This window comes from Cimex lectularius, unplaced genomic scaffold, assembly GCF_000648675.2.
Source record: "Cimex lectularius strain Harlan isolate CLEC.00 unplaced genomic scaffold, Clec_2.1 scaffold69, whole genome shotgun sequence".
Classification (NCBI taxonomy): Eukaryota; Metazoa; Arthropoda; class Insecta; order Hemiptera; family Cimicidae; genus Cimex; species Cimex lectularius.
Genome location: NW_019392630.1, coordinates 33,820 through 49,754, shown reverse-complemented (window position 1 = coordinate 49,754; position 15,935 = coordinate 33,820).

Genomic DNA, 15,935 nt, shown 5'->3' with positions numbered 1-15,935 from the left:
AATGCTAAAATGAGTCGAAATTTCGATTTTTTTTTCTAAGTATCTAACTCAAGAAAATTACATACGTTATAGGCTTCACGTGCAAAAACATCGCCAAGATGGTAGAATGAGACTTTTTAAAGCCATCGTAAATGTTAACTCACGCAATCTTTTCTTTTATGAATGTTACCAGAGTCCAAACAGCACTATTATCCGCACTGATATAAAAGTAGAGTTCTGTTGTATTGTAAGTCGCTGAAAAGAATAAATCCCTAGTCGCGGGGAAGATTGGGCTTTCCTAAAGGCGTTTTGTTTTTGCATCGGCTTAAGGATGAAACGCCAAAGGTTATATGCTGGAAGGGGCCCAAATGGGATGAATCGAACCTTCGCATGAGGCGTATGGGGCTAGACTGATTTGCATCTCAACTTTAATGAAACCCCACTTTCGGAGGGGAAATATTTCAGGGTAGGCTGATAAGAAATTCACCCTTCATGGCGGAGAATCCGGCGACAGATAAATTCCCGTGGGTGGGGAGGATGGAAAATGTTTTGCTTAGGTGCGATTTTTGTTTGTCTGAAGATAAAAATGAACTCTACTTTATGTATATACTACGGGTTTTTTCACTCGAGTTACATTATTTATTTTTAAGGGATAAGAGTCCTGTTTTAAATCATCAGTTTTAAGTAGCAACCTATTTACTTTTATTTTATTTATAACAATTTGTTATGTATATTACATTATTTAATGAGATGGATATTTTACAAGTATTACATTTTACATATCGCAATATGTTCCGAGAAGAGTTAAAAATCATTGTTGATATTCCGACCCTCAAGGAATAACCCACGTTAGAAGGTCGTGAGGCCACTTCCTCTTATAGGGGTGGTTTCTAATGGATGATGTTGGCTCCATCTACGGCTAGTAGATTAGGGTGAGAAAAGAGTTTATTATGGAAGTGGAAAAACTTTTGTTGGAAGATTTTGTATCTCGAGGTCATTGTTCAGGGCGAGACTTTGTAGAGAGCATTGACTATGGTTCTGAGCACTTTGGATTGGAAAGATTGTATTTTTTAAATATTGGAAGGTTTATTTGTGCTCCGGATCTAGTCAGTATTTTCAACTTCGGTTGGATATTGCTTCGTAGATTGTCAATTTGTTTTTTGCCGAAATGTGAGATTTGCGTGCTAGTAGTTTATCGATCCCAAATCGTCTGTTTTACTCCTGTTATGTGTTTTGTTGCTAGGTTAGTTGTGAGTCCACGTAGAACCCAAATTTGCAGTCCGTTTTAGGATGCGAATGGTGTTGAGAAATATGTTATTTTATGTAGGGTTTGCTTCGAAGGATAAATAGTACCAATATTTTCTATTTGGCTAATTGCCGAATACCTGATTAATATGCTTGCTCTTCGGAAAAGGTATACTATGGTCTGGGACCCGGGGCCACCATTCGTGATGTATGCAACACCAGTCTGAATTAAAGCTATAGACAATAAGAAAAACGTCAAAAAACTCGAAGGTGCACAAAGAAAAATGGCTCTACGAATAAAAAATGATAAAATCAACGCGTGATAATGCCCAATGGGAAGAACGTTGGAGGCGTACTACTAAAGGTCTTCAAACTAAAACTCGAGAATATCTCTATAAATTCCACATAACACAGGGTTCGGAATGCGACTGTCCAGGGAGACCTCAACAAACATGGGACCACATCTGATTCGACTGCCCATTCAAGAACCACGCCGAAAATCTCTAATAAGGGACGTTGAATGTAAAGGTGGACAATAGCCACCAGACCATCATATTTTGATTAAATACCACATTGAAGCCTTAATTAATTTGGTTAGTAAAACTACATTAAATTAATTGGAAATAATAATTGTATATGGATATGAATACCCGAAATCACCATGGGATTAGGTAATAAATAAATTCTCTAGCCTTAAGGTTACTAAGGTTAGAAAAAAGAAAGAAAAAAAGTGGTGAAGAGGAGGTAAATGATTGGTTCCCCATTTCCAGAGAGCAATAGTCGGAGTAGGCCGATCTTTGGCGGACTCACCTATTATTACCTAATTTATAAAATGCACTTGTTTTTCATGATGAGTTTTCAACAATTGATTTTATACAGGTTTCATTTATTTATTCCTTTTAACACCTTTACAGTAGAATGTGGTCACATTTAACTCTAAAAGCAAGCGTGCTACAACGATCGTTCCAGGCTCTTTTCTACACCTCATTCATGTCGAGGACTTCCTGTAACTGTTGGTAATGCTGCGAATTGAAGCGTTTACTCAAAAGACCAAACGTTAGTTCTATAACTGAACTTTTCAAATATCGAATTGTGAAAAAAGTGGAGAATAATCATCAGTTCTGGTAATCAGTAGATCGGCCGTTTATAGACCATACCAGCAAGGATAAGTTAAAGGTGGTCAAACTACACGAATGCTGAGAAATCTAAATTTGCACCTTCACTCATAAAAACGCAGCCACAACCTACTATTATTCTAAATGATAAAATAATACTTAACACTAACTAATAACCTAAACTTTGGAAAACTCCTATGACATTTGAATATCGACGATATAACGAACTAAGAAACGTATCATATTTTAAACCATTAGTTGGGCCTTCTTCTTGAATTAGTCTTCTATACTAATTTTGTTTCAACTGATGTAATAATACAGCTGTTGGATGTGTGACAGCAAACTGCCTTTTCAAAAGCATACAAACGAGTCAAAAAACCTATTGGCTTGTTAGGAGGGGCTAACTCGAGGTTGACTGTCTTTAAGACAAGCTATTACCTCCGTCATACCGTAGTAGACGATACAAATACTGTACTACTGCTAGACCCTTCAAAAGAAAATGACAGCGATCTGAAACTAGGCTTTTTTTATTTAGATTCGCAGTAACACATTTCCCTCTATTGACCACTAGTCAACATTTACAAAAGTAGATTATGTTTTATAATGAACAATAGACTAATAATACAGGCCGCAGTGCGTCGTAAAGAAACCGACCCCTTTTAACGTGTAACCTTTATTACTTCATAGTGATTTTTTTCTCAAATAATAACTCCATTGGTGGAGTCGTTGGTGGCCCCAACGGTTAACGCGTGACACAGTGCTCCTCACTCTTTCCCGGCTTCGAATCCAGCGGCTCTGCATTCGAACACTACATACTTACATATGGGCTTTTTTCAAAACACTGACATGACCTATGCTATTGCGAACCCTCGTTAAAAAGAAAAAAATTTTGTCCCAGTGAATGTGTGTTCTATAATAGATTCTGTATGGGACATTTTTGAATTGTGAACACCGCAAGAGCCATTGTTATTTTAGTATTATATTATAATTATTTAAGTAAGCTTAAATTAAATTATAAAATTATCACGTAAAGTCAACAGATTAAATAAAAACATTTAAGAAAATTGTTGTTTTAACAAACAGTAACGCACAGATAACAATTATTATTGGTTTAAAAAAAATCCTGAAAGTTTTAATTGATTAAGAGTGTCACTGAGGGTAGTAAACTTTTGACAAAGGCGCATTCGAAAAGTTTAAATCTACATCCCTAATTATTTTGGGTTTCTCTTCATTGGGATTTTCCTTACTAAACTAAGAGTCTGTTTCCCTCTGATGACAAAACCTTTAACATGATTGAGTAAAGAAGATTTACCTTGCTCAGTCTCCTTTGATATTGAACGGAAAGTAATGGATTATCCATAAATAAGTTCAAAAATGAATATATCTTAGCAGACCCCGAGGTAACTTTCCGGACCAGTAGGTGGTAGGTATCCTCATCTTGAGGCTAGCTTTTCCTGTCTGGGCTCACTGGTGAAGAGTGACAACTTTATGAATGTAGAAATACCGCGAGGAATTATTGCCACCAACCGCTGCTATTTTGGTTTGGTGTATAATTTGAAGAGCCCATCCTTTCGTACATATCCTGGTGCTACCAAACTACGTTTCTACAGGACACTAATTAGACCAGTCCTCACTTATGGCTATGAATGTTGAACCTTTTCTGAAGCCCAGAAATTACAACTGATCCGAAGGAAACGAAAATATTAAAAAGAATATTCGGGGCGGTTTTTGTCAGTAATCATTTGAGGTGGCTCAAAAGGAATAAAGCGTACCTAATTGATTTATATGAGAACTAGTAGTTCGGCTTATAAAGATTGGCAGATTGAGATCGGTTAGGCATGTGACCAGAATGGAAGAGGGCTCTGTCCCAAGTAGGCTGCTGGAAGAACAGATTTACAACGGAAGACGTTGTAGGCGTGCTTCTCTGGATGTGACTGACTGTGCTGCTGGAGGCTTTGAACCTTCACGGTTCTTTTTCCAAGTATGATGGTGATTGAACTGAAAGGAATGTTTGTACTTTGACTTTGGGACATTTGCTGAAAATGAATTTTTAAAATAAATGAAGCCTTCATTTTTGTGCTATAGTTCTGACTAACAGTGTTTTCAAGGGTTCAATAGTTCTAAAAAGGCTTTCATCAGGCTTTTCATTTGGATTTACTTAAAATAGAACTCATTTTCACCCAACATTTTGTCTGAATCATTAATATTTCTATACCCGAATTGGTATTAAACGAGACCGAAATTTCAGATAAATTCCATGGATGTTTTAAGTAATTGCATTTCAAGGGGCGAGGTTGCCCAAAAAGGCATTATTATATAGGAAGGTAGGCTGGAAAAAAGAAATCACGAATTTCCCGGATGAGCATTCATTTTTTTCGCATTTAGGGTTGCCTTATTGGGTTGTTCCCATCGTACTTTTAGGGGTGGGTGTCACTTCGCCCCTTTCCTCATCAGGGCTCCGAAGGGGCTTTTTCCTGATGGCGTCGATGTTGATGTCGCTTCTCATCAGGTCCAAAACTATAAAAATTTTGTCTTTCAGCCTCTAAAGATATAAATTTCACAAAAAATGATCACATATTCTTCGAGTAGGCGCTTTATATAAATGTATCTATAATCTTTAATAAGACATATAGTTAAGAAAATTATTTGCCTCCATTTTGAAAATAGCCATAAAAAACTCCATGAAAGAAATTATCGATATATAAGAAATTGTCAGATTTTTATTATTGACATAATAATAAATTTTAAAGGTTTTGTAATTAATAAGTGTTAGTTTATTAGTGAGGGTGACAAGAACACTGAAGAATAAATGGTAATCTCGACGTTTCTTTAACTTATAAGAGAGTCGAATATTCTTTTCCATAAAAAGATGCATTTCGGGCCTAATGAGTTCTAGACTTTCTTACCCTGGTCTATATTGAAACTTTGTCAAAGTACAAAAGAAAAAAAAATTATACTTCACAATCCTTGTCCCCAGTTCTTGCTGTTGCTCAGTTGCCGACTACAAAATCAACTTCTTGGCCAGTTTATCGTAAAATGAGAGCCGTTTTGAATATATTTACGGGCTATTAGGCATTTTCTTTACTGTGAACCGTTAAGTTTCTAATTATGATAAACGAGAATGATAGTAGTACAGGAGCGAGCTTGAAAAAATGCTGGATCGTTATCGCCCCGACTCCGGGACTGAGGAACTAGCTAATGCATAACCGTAAATCTGTAGAATATAGGACAATCAACAACTTGGAAGGCGGACACACGAGTAGCGTGCCAGCGGCCCTGTTCATGATCCATATTAAATTGGCCTCTCCGACATGGCCCGTCCTTAACGAGCAAAGAAATCTCGCTATATATAACATGAAGTATTCTAACTACGAAATTTTATTCTTTAAACGTATTTTATTTGAAAAACCCGGACGTAATTGTTAAATAACGGCTGTTTTCGTGAGATGCAGGTTGGAAAAGGGCGAAATGAAAAAAAAATACCTATTTGGTTTTATTTCCTAATGTCCAGAGATTAGACTTACTAACAGACGGTCAATTTTGGTGATTTACAAACAAGCCGTTTGTAAACCTTCACTCGAATCGCTCGGCTAATTGGAAAAAAAAAAGTTCGCAGGATGAAAGGCATTATAAGCGAAACGTGGAGTATGTTTGTGTTTATGAGGAAGGAAAAAAGAGTCGCCAGCGGGAATGCGGACCTGGACAGATTACATAGGACAAACATTGAACTTTTCCCATATTTACAAACCAAATGAATTGAGCCGCTTCAATATTGGCATGTCTGCCCTTTGTATAACTGCCTCCTGAAAGATTTTTTTTTAATTACTGAAATATGCACTCTAAGAATTTCAATTTATATCTAATGAAGAATGGGAATCTCGACTAACTTTAACATTTTTTATTGGTGAGTACAGATATTTCCCCCTGACAACTCGATCACAATATAATTGTTTAAGTATATACAGGTCTCTACTGGGTGTCATTTCGTTCTAAACTTTGCACCCTCTTAAAATGGTAAGAGTACAATCCTTCCCGGTACGGTAAGTTGGAGGTCATATCAATAACCCCCCTCAGGGTTCCGGTGCTTTCGAAAAAAGCCCATTTTAAGTATGTGCAGCAGGGCCGCTGGATTAGAACCCAGAACCTATACAGGGACTGGCGATAAGTGTCGAAACGTTCAGGAGATACAACTCACAACACTACTCACAATATGCAACAAAAAACTTCCTATAAACCCCTGTGCAAATCTCAACGGTAAAGAAGTAATTTCAGGTTTTGGGTGTTTATAAATTTTTCGACTTGGGTCTACTAACTTGCTTATAAATTTCAAAATTACTGACTGAGGACAAATCTGGTCTGTGCCACCTGAAAGAACGTTAAATTAGCTGTAAGGAAACCTATTTACATTGAAGATTGAAGAAAAAATTCTGCACGAAAAATTCAGAAAAAACAAAAACGTTGAAATTGGAAAGAGGGTGCAAAATTTGGAACGAAATGACCACCAGCAGTGAGTTGATTTTTCCTCATCTACATCATCACGTGTCGGAATGTATCCCAACTTCTCCATTGTGAAACACCAAGATCTATTCATCACGTACATGTACACGGTTAGTAGAATGCAAAATTTCCTCATCTACATCAATTCGCTCGTTCTTCGAGTGAAAGAACCAGTTTCCCTCAGCCTAAGATGAAGCCATTAGAAGGTGCGATCTGCTGGAACGTCTCAAGGTGGAAAACGAGCTTGGTATTCTCCCCTTCCAGCAGTAGCATTACCGTTGCTGTAACTGTCAATAAAATGGAACAAATATGTTTTGCATTAGGAAACAAAGACATCATTTAAATCACCAATCTGAGGAAGTTGTCAGCTGATAACATAAAGCGAACTGATTGAATTGAACAATAAAGAACTGATAAGAAACTCAAGAGCCACACAGATATCCTGGAGTCCCTTCATCGACACTAGTTTTTTCCTCCAAAAAATGCAAAATTTTTGGGCCTTCAAGAGGCGCACTCCATACCGCTGGAAGCAAATTGAATGGAAAACATTTAAGGGAATTTACAAAGCTCCAGGAATTTGTAGTTATTAATAGTGTCAAGCCAACATTTTCAAAAAATTCTAAATTTCAACATTTTTGTTTTTCCTGCAGAATTTGTCCATCAATTCTGCAATGTAAATAAATTTTCTTAAAGCAAATTAAACGTTTTCTCAGGTGGCATAAACCAGATTTTTCTAAAGTCTGAATTTCTGAAGTTGATAAGCAATTTAGTGTACTTAAGTGGAAAAATAAAATACACCCAAAACCTGAAATTACTTTTTTACCGTCGAGATTTGGACAGGGGTTTATAGGAAGTTTTTTGTTGCATATGGTGTGTAGAAACACTTCTTGAAATTTTCGAAACTTGTCGCCAGTCACCCTGTATAACTTTCTAGACATGCGAAACACATATTTTGTTTGGCCTGAGAGGAAATAAACTTTTACCTTGATCGTCTCCTATCAACAGGATTAAAGATACCACCCACAGTATACTTAAAATAGAGGAGAATGCCGTAAACCTCACGGTTTCCTCTCAATCTGTTACAAGTCACGATTTTTAAAGTGTTTATTTAAGAAAAACACGTTTCTTTGCATAACACATGCATTTTCTCGGCTCTAACCTAACTTTTCCCAAATTTGACCCCATTTTTAGATTTGCCACCTAATTTTTCTTTTAGATTAGCCCAATTTTGTAAAAATTTCCAGTCTACTTACAAAATAATTGCACACATATCATGAAATTGGGGAAATGGTAGTTTTGGATCAACCTCTTTAAACCCTAGCTCTCTTACATCACTTTAAAAAAAGTCAAACCAGTTAAAAACTTCAACATTTTATGAGCTTCCCAACAGTCTATTCGAAATCTCATTGATTTTTTGATCGGAGATTTTTGTTGGAAGGTGGGAAAACTTGGTCTAGGAAGATCCTGGGAATTAAATGCATGGCCCGAGTTAATGGGACATTTAATTAATAATTAGCATTATGAATGAAAATCGTTGTTACTTGTGTTTACCTTTGGGACTTCTGTGCTCTGTACCAACGCTGCCTGCATTGACTTGATCATGTATGTACCAGTTCAAATAATGTCAAAGTTGGAATGGATTTATCATTAGTTAGTCATTACATTTCCTGGAAGTTGGCACCGTTCACCAAACATTATTAATTTCCTTGATGCTTGTGCAGTTATTTTGTAATAGACTGGCAATTTTTAGAACAAAATTGGACTAATCTAAAAGGAAATTCTATGATTTTCTAAAAATAGGGTCACAAGTTGGGAGAAGTTCGTTACATTAAGGTGGATAAAATTTAGATTTTATGTAAATAAATATGTTTTTCATAAATAAACACTTAAAATATTATAACTTTTAACGTATTGAAATCCAAGCATAAAGTTTATGGCATTCTACTTTACTTCAGATGCACCAAAATGTTTTTTAACACGACGAGCTCTCCAACAGGTGTAAAGGTTGATGGAGGGAATAATGAGTACTCCACCATTCTCACTGCAAATAAGAAAGAATGTATTTAAGAGGGAGTGAGAATGTGTGTGCGTTTGTATTTAGGAAACGATTGTGTTGGGGGATGAAATTACCTAGCTGTTGATAGCTCCTGGAGCCCAACCTCGGCGGCTGGAAGGATAAGACCCGACTCTGACCCCGTACTGCCAACATCCGGGATGGGGATTCTCGAGACTTGCCCGTAATTTATTGTAAATTCACAAAAGCTGGAAATACCGGTGGACTGGGAGAATTGATAGACACATGCACAGATTTGAGCTTATATAAATCAGTAATAATTAAACTAACGAAAATAAATTGATTATGCTTTAAACCTGGTAAATTGTTTATCTCAGACAGAACGTTTTATTATTTTTAAATAGATTTCTATTGTTTTTCAATATCCTATAATGACAGCAACAAATTCTTGATATTAATTGTAAAGAATTAATTGGAAATTAGGTTAAAAGTGACTTTGTTCTTTGTTGATTTAACATTTTATTTAATTTCATTATTCTCTCGACTCCACCATAATACGAGCAAATTGTGATAAATTTAATTAGGCTATTATTACCCTAATTAAACACAGGTATAATGTCTGTTACATTAAAACCTTTTATAATATGGAAATAAATTATTGTTGTCATCAAATTTATTTTTAAATTAGAATATAAATTTCACTTATTTTGCTCGACGTTTGAGAAAGTTTGTGGTTGGTTAATAAAATAAAATAAAACGTATAACCATATATTACCATATAATATAATACTATATAATACAAAACGTAATAAAACATAAAAAAAGTATCAAACTATACATCCTAAATAACTAAATAATAAATAGGTACCTTATATCCTAAAAATCCACCATGAATGTGTACATTCCTGAAAAGCTTAAAGTTGCTCGTAGACGGGATAAAAGGTCGGAAATTGGACGATAACACCCACACAAACTCTAATAAAAAACATTATAAGCTATAAAAGAACCCGAACTGACAAACACAATAACAGAAGAGAACAAAAAGGTAAAACCTAGTTTTAATTTGCCAAGGACAGAAGAAAGATAACATCATTAATTTCTGAAAGGAACTCAACTAAGAAAAATAACACTGACCTGGTGGTAATTAAAAAAGAATGGTTGCTCGTTCTGTTTGATGTAATTGAAAGACCGTCTCTTGGCTTCATATAGAGAGCAAGTATGAGTGCCATCCGATGTAAGAATTGTGTTTGGGCACGTCAGCGAATATATATTTTTTAAATTGGTGATAGAAGAGTGTATTTATTAGCGTGAATGTTTAGTTTTAGAAGGCTCTTGGCGGAATAATTAGCCCTCACCGATCTTTAATTAAAATAAATAGTTTTGTTGAGGGTAATTGATATTCCTCCATTCCCTAGGTGAGGGATGCATTTTTCAACGGACGAAAAGAAAAACAATGCTCCACCTGCTTAAATGGATTATCAAGTCACATATATCTAGCTATTCTCAAAGTTGAAGTGTATATTAAATGGTGCATTAAAAATATGATTGAGGAATGATTCATTGAAGCAACTAAGGATGGGCTAATGAACCCGAAACGCCAAAAAATTATGCGACGAAATACTTGGGTTTCCTTTTCTAAACCAACTACCTAAAAAACTGCCACAGTGTAGCTGAAATAAAAAACAAGCTTGCAATTGGTCAGAATGAAGTCGAACACGTTCATTGGTTCTTGCTCACTCCTCATTGAACCTGTATGAATTAATTTCCTATTCCCACCAGATTCTGAGTTGTTAATCACTTATGCCTTGTAAGTAAAGTTATTCTTTCATACTACAGGAGGGCTTAACTTTCAATTACCAGATGGATTGGATACTACCGTATTATTATGAAATTTTACAATTACTGAAAGACCTTTTTTTAAATTACCACTTGGTGTGCATTACATTTCTTAGTCGAATTCCTTTCAGAAATTAGTGAAGTTATCGTTGTTCTGTTGGAGTTCTTGGTAGATTAAAACTAGGTATTACTTTTCTTGTTTCGTTCTTTTATTGTGTTTATCAGTGAATGTTATTGTACAATTTCGTTTTTTTTACACTTTTGCATATTCTTCGAGCAATTTTAAAATTTTCTGGATTGCACAGATGTTCAGGTCACAGTGGGGAGAGAGTGTATAGTTTGATACTTAAAATTAAAAAAAACTTTTGTGTTTTTTATTGTTATTATGAGATGCTAAACGAATTTCGGCTTCTCGCCATTTTCATTTCAGGATCTGCATCTTTCTCCATAAAATACAACTACAGCCACAGCAATGAAGAATACACTTTATGGAATTTATGGAAACAGACAGTAAATAAATCAAATCACTATACCTAAGAAAATATATGTATTAACTTACAAATCTATTAAATGGATATCGATAAGAAAAAGCGGTTTGCATCGAACAAGCTGACTGATAAATACTGACTATGCATTGATGATGGCAAGAAGCCGGAACGCATCTGGCCGATCGTGACAGCGAAGTTAGACGACAAAAATGAACTCTAAAGTACACCGTACTTGCCTTACCCACACAACCTTCTTCAGAGTACATTTTGAACAAAGTGTTTGCCAGTGCTTAACAAAAAATTGGTTTTGGTTAGAAAATAACGGAAATTTAAGTCCATTTAAGCAGGTGGTACATTTTTTTCCTCAGTCGAAAAATAATCCACCCTATATAGATGTAGAGAACAATTTATTAAGCATGAGTCACCACGTGAGTGTGCTTATATTGAAAACTGAATGAAATCAGACAGATTTCCAACAACGTGTCAGATGATTTAAATTCCAAACGCAAGGACTAACGATTCAAAGTGCCGAAATCCAAAATATGATACAAGAATATGATGATCGTAGTATCACAAAAATCATTAAATTATGTTTATAAGCCATTGGAAATAAACCAGTAAGAGGCTATTGTTATTTGGCCTTTTAAAGCCGTCTTATGATAAAGATGTTACAAGTTGTTTTATTTTATTTTCTTAAATGATATGGCCATAATAAACATAAAAAATGCTGAACTAATTAAATTTATTTTTGTTTCAGGTAATGCAACATGTGTCAACTTAGATCCGGCAAAGTGAGTTTTCTGTTTGAGGGGTCGCGTTATCTCGTTGAGCGTTTGGGACGGTTGGATTAATAAAACATAAAACGCTGGGCCGACGTGGCTCAGGAATCCGGCGACCGTGCGATCAGCCGAGCGAGAGAAATCGTGGACGTGCGATTTTTCAGTAGGCTCAACAAGTGCCCTCGGCCATTTTTCAACGTCACGGCCAAGTCCCATTGAGACAATTCGGGGACTGAACGTCCGAACATGTCACCTTACACAATTCAAGAAGATGAATTCTTTAACCCTTCACCCTTATACCTTACGCTAGATCAAAACTAAACATATTATTTCACAAAAGGCAATTTGCATTTTATGTCAGGTCAAGTCATTCATTATTGATCACATGTCACAATCGATCCGTTATGTTTTAACACCCTGTCATTATGATACCCTACAGTACAACACATCGATACGTATATAGCATCTTCTTTCAATTAAATACATATTAAATGATCACCGTATTTTTATTACGTAAAGTAGAACTACAGAGAAAACCTGCGCCAAGAAAGTAAAGTAAAGCAAGTTAAGTACAAGGTCAAACTTCCTCCTGGCGGTCTAATGACTAAGACTACATTCTTTAACTTATATTATAAAGCTTAATTATATTAATAAAGCGTAAGGTTTTATAATATGACGAAGGGAAGAAAAGGAGGAGCCGGGCCAGATAAGGTCGTGCTTTCGAAGAGACAATTTCGGACTCAAGTCGGAGATTAGAAAAAAAAGAAAAACGAAGAATAGGAAGAACCAAACGAAGAATAAGAAGGACCATCAATTATTGGCAAAGGTTTTAATTTTATTAGCTATTTTCAATAAATTGTCGGTTTTTTCTAAACGCAGTTATTATCATTTAGATCAGTTTTTAAAAAAATTCTTTTCTTTCAGTTGTTTTCCGTATTCTACATTGGGGGATTCACGAGAGAGTAGCAAACGCTATAAATATGGTAGCAGAGCTTGGTTTCGATCTAAGGACCTCTTGGTTATGGGCTAAGCACGATTCCACTATTCTCAGGCTTATGCGGAAGTCAAAGAATTTTTTTTTCTTTTCATTGGGGATATTTATGAAGATAATTTTGAAAATACCCGCTAGCCGGTAGGAGGCGTAACAAAAGGATGGAAGGGGAAGAAAAAGAGGAGACGGGCCAGATTGGATCATGCTTTGGAAGAGACAATTTTGGACTCAAGTCGGAGATTAAAAAACAAAGAAAAACGAAGAATAGGAAGAACCAAAACGAAAAATGAGAAAACCCATTAATATTTGCCTTCCCCAAAAAAGATTTGGTTGTTGTTTGGTTGTATAAGTATTTCTACTAGAGAAAGATTACTTTGTTTTTTTATTGTTGAATTAAAATTGATACTGGAGCTAGCTCAATCTCATTTTTCAAAAGGTGATTTTTATTTTAGTTAAGTGTTTCTAATTTTATATTATTGGCAAAGGATTTAATTTTATTATTTATATTCAATACGTAGTTATTATCATTTTGATCACCAGTTTTTTAAAATTCTTTTCTTTCAGTTGTTTTCCCTATTTCTTCATTAACGGACCCACGAGAGATTAGCAACGCTACAATAATTATTATGTATTTATATATTATAGTTTTTATTGAATCCTCCATATTGTCACAATACCAAAATAGTACCGAAAATTGAAAAGGCCATCTTTGTTAAATTTGCACAACAGAATTTTAATATTCTGGCCCATTTCTATAATCCTGTGGTCGAACTTCATCCCCCTGCTGTGCTCACGTTTCTTACTAACCCCAAACAACACGACTGTTTTAGAAAGCCCAGAGGGATTATTATTGTTTGTTAGTACAAATTTGTACATTTGTTTGCTCACTGGACTTATACAAATACGGTAGTTTATTGTTATTATTACGAATGTTTGTTAATATAACATAATAATACAAATTATGCACATTCGTTGAAAATTGTTGTGTAGGTAAGGAATGTTGTGTAGTACGCTTGACCGCGGCTAGAACAATGACCACATTTGTTGTATTTACATTGACAGGTTACAAATTCTAACCAATTGATGTTTTTTCATGTTCTCGATAAAAGAAAAATCTATCCTTAATTTGTCTCATTTTTACCTGTAAATATTTGTTTATTCTATGTTTTAAATTGGGAATATCAATTAGAGGTAAATAGACTTTCCGTAATCCAAAACAAGGATAAAGGATTTGTCAATGTTGAATTTTTACGGAATTTAACATGTTTATTCACTCTCATTTGAATTCTGAAGCAATAAACTGTAGTTTTCTTAATCATTATTTTCTTAATTTCAATTTTTAAACTTAAAAATGCCACTTAGTGCTGAGGATGTTGCGCGTAGTGTGGCACTTATTGATGATGGACGTTCCATCACGTATGCGGCTATTATCATCGGAGGTTCCTACGAAACACTGCGAAGCACGGGTAGACATTTTCGAGAAACTGGGTCCTAAAGGCCCAGTTCTGGACACCCTCGGGTAACAGAACTACAGCATGACCGTTCTTTGACTTTGAGAATTTTGCGAAACCGGCAACCTTACTGTTGTTCAATCGATAATCAGCTCCAGGAAGTTCGAGGTGTCCAAATTTCTGAACGTACTGCTCGAAGAAGAAGTCAATATGGACTGATGGCTTGGTGTGACACATATTGATGATGGACGTTCCATCAAGTATGCGGCTATCGCAATCGGAGTCCCTTACGAAACTCTGAGAGACCTCAGAATTTTCGAGAAACTGGGTCCTAACAAAGAAGGCCCCGTTCTGGACGGCCTAGTGTAACGGAACCAGAGGATGACCGTTTTTTGACTTTGAGAATTTTGTAAAACCGGCACCTTACTTTTGTTCGAAGAAGATTAGATCCGATGGACTGATGGCGCATCGTAAGGGCCAGGAATTGACCATTGACAATTCCAGACTGTTAGAAATTGTGCCGAGGCTTCTTTGAGATGTGATTAACGCAAGAGGAGGAATATACGCTATATTAAAATGTTAACTAAAAATGTAATTAAAACAAATTTTATCTGTTCGTCTTTTTTCTTTTTTACTTTTTTTACAATTTACATTTTTTTTAAAATGTTTTAGAGAAACACTCAATTATTAAACATTAAAAAACGTGAAACTGATTAATATATAATTGATATATAAAACTGATTAATATAAACGTGAAAGTGATTAATATATAAAAATCGATTTATATTACAGGTGGAATTTTTTGCCTGTCAGTGTATAAGTGTAACACACACACACACACACATATATATATTTATATATAACTACACAAATTTTGGCACAAGTCTCAAATTGATGAAAAATCACAATTCAAGGACAGGATGATTGTCTAAATTATATTGTACTCTGCACTGATAGTCTTGGCGTCTCAACGTCTTGCTTTAACACTTCGATTCGGCTCATTTAAGTTAAAAACAAAAATTAAAGACGGCATCGTTGAACCGGCAGATAAATTCTTATGCATCAAGATGAGTAGGAAATCCATTCAGAACTGACTCGGAGGGATCGTTCCAATCCGATTGAGAATAAGTCCAGTGCAATTGACATCGAGAGCGGTGGTGTAGCCGACCGTTGGATCAGTATAGCGAGAGAGCGAGAGCGTCACCTAATCATCTGATTGTTCTTGTCCCGTGCACCATAATTGCACCCATGTTCCTCTTCTTGAAGGAAATAACATTTTCTAGTTGAGCAATTATGTGAACCATTTGCTGGACTTAATGATGTTTAATTATTCTTACGAGTTGTCGAAATGAGTTGGTCTTTCATAATCCTCATGACCAAATTGTGTGACCAGAATAAACAAAAATGAGGCTTAGATCCCATCCTGATACCAATGCTATCTTTGATGAGGAGGAAAATTCTGAATAATTACTCTGTCAATAAACTAAACTAAACTCATCAGTACTGCTTAGAATAGATGAGTTGTTGGACCTCTGCTTTG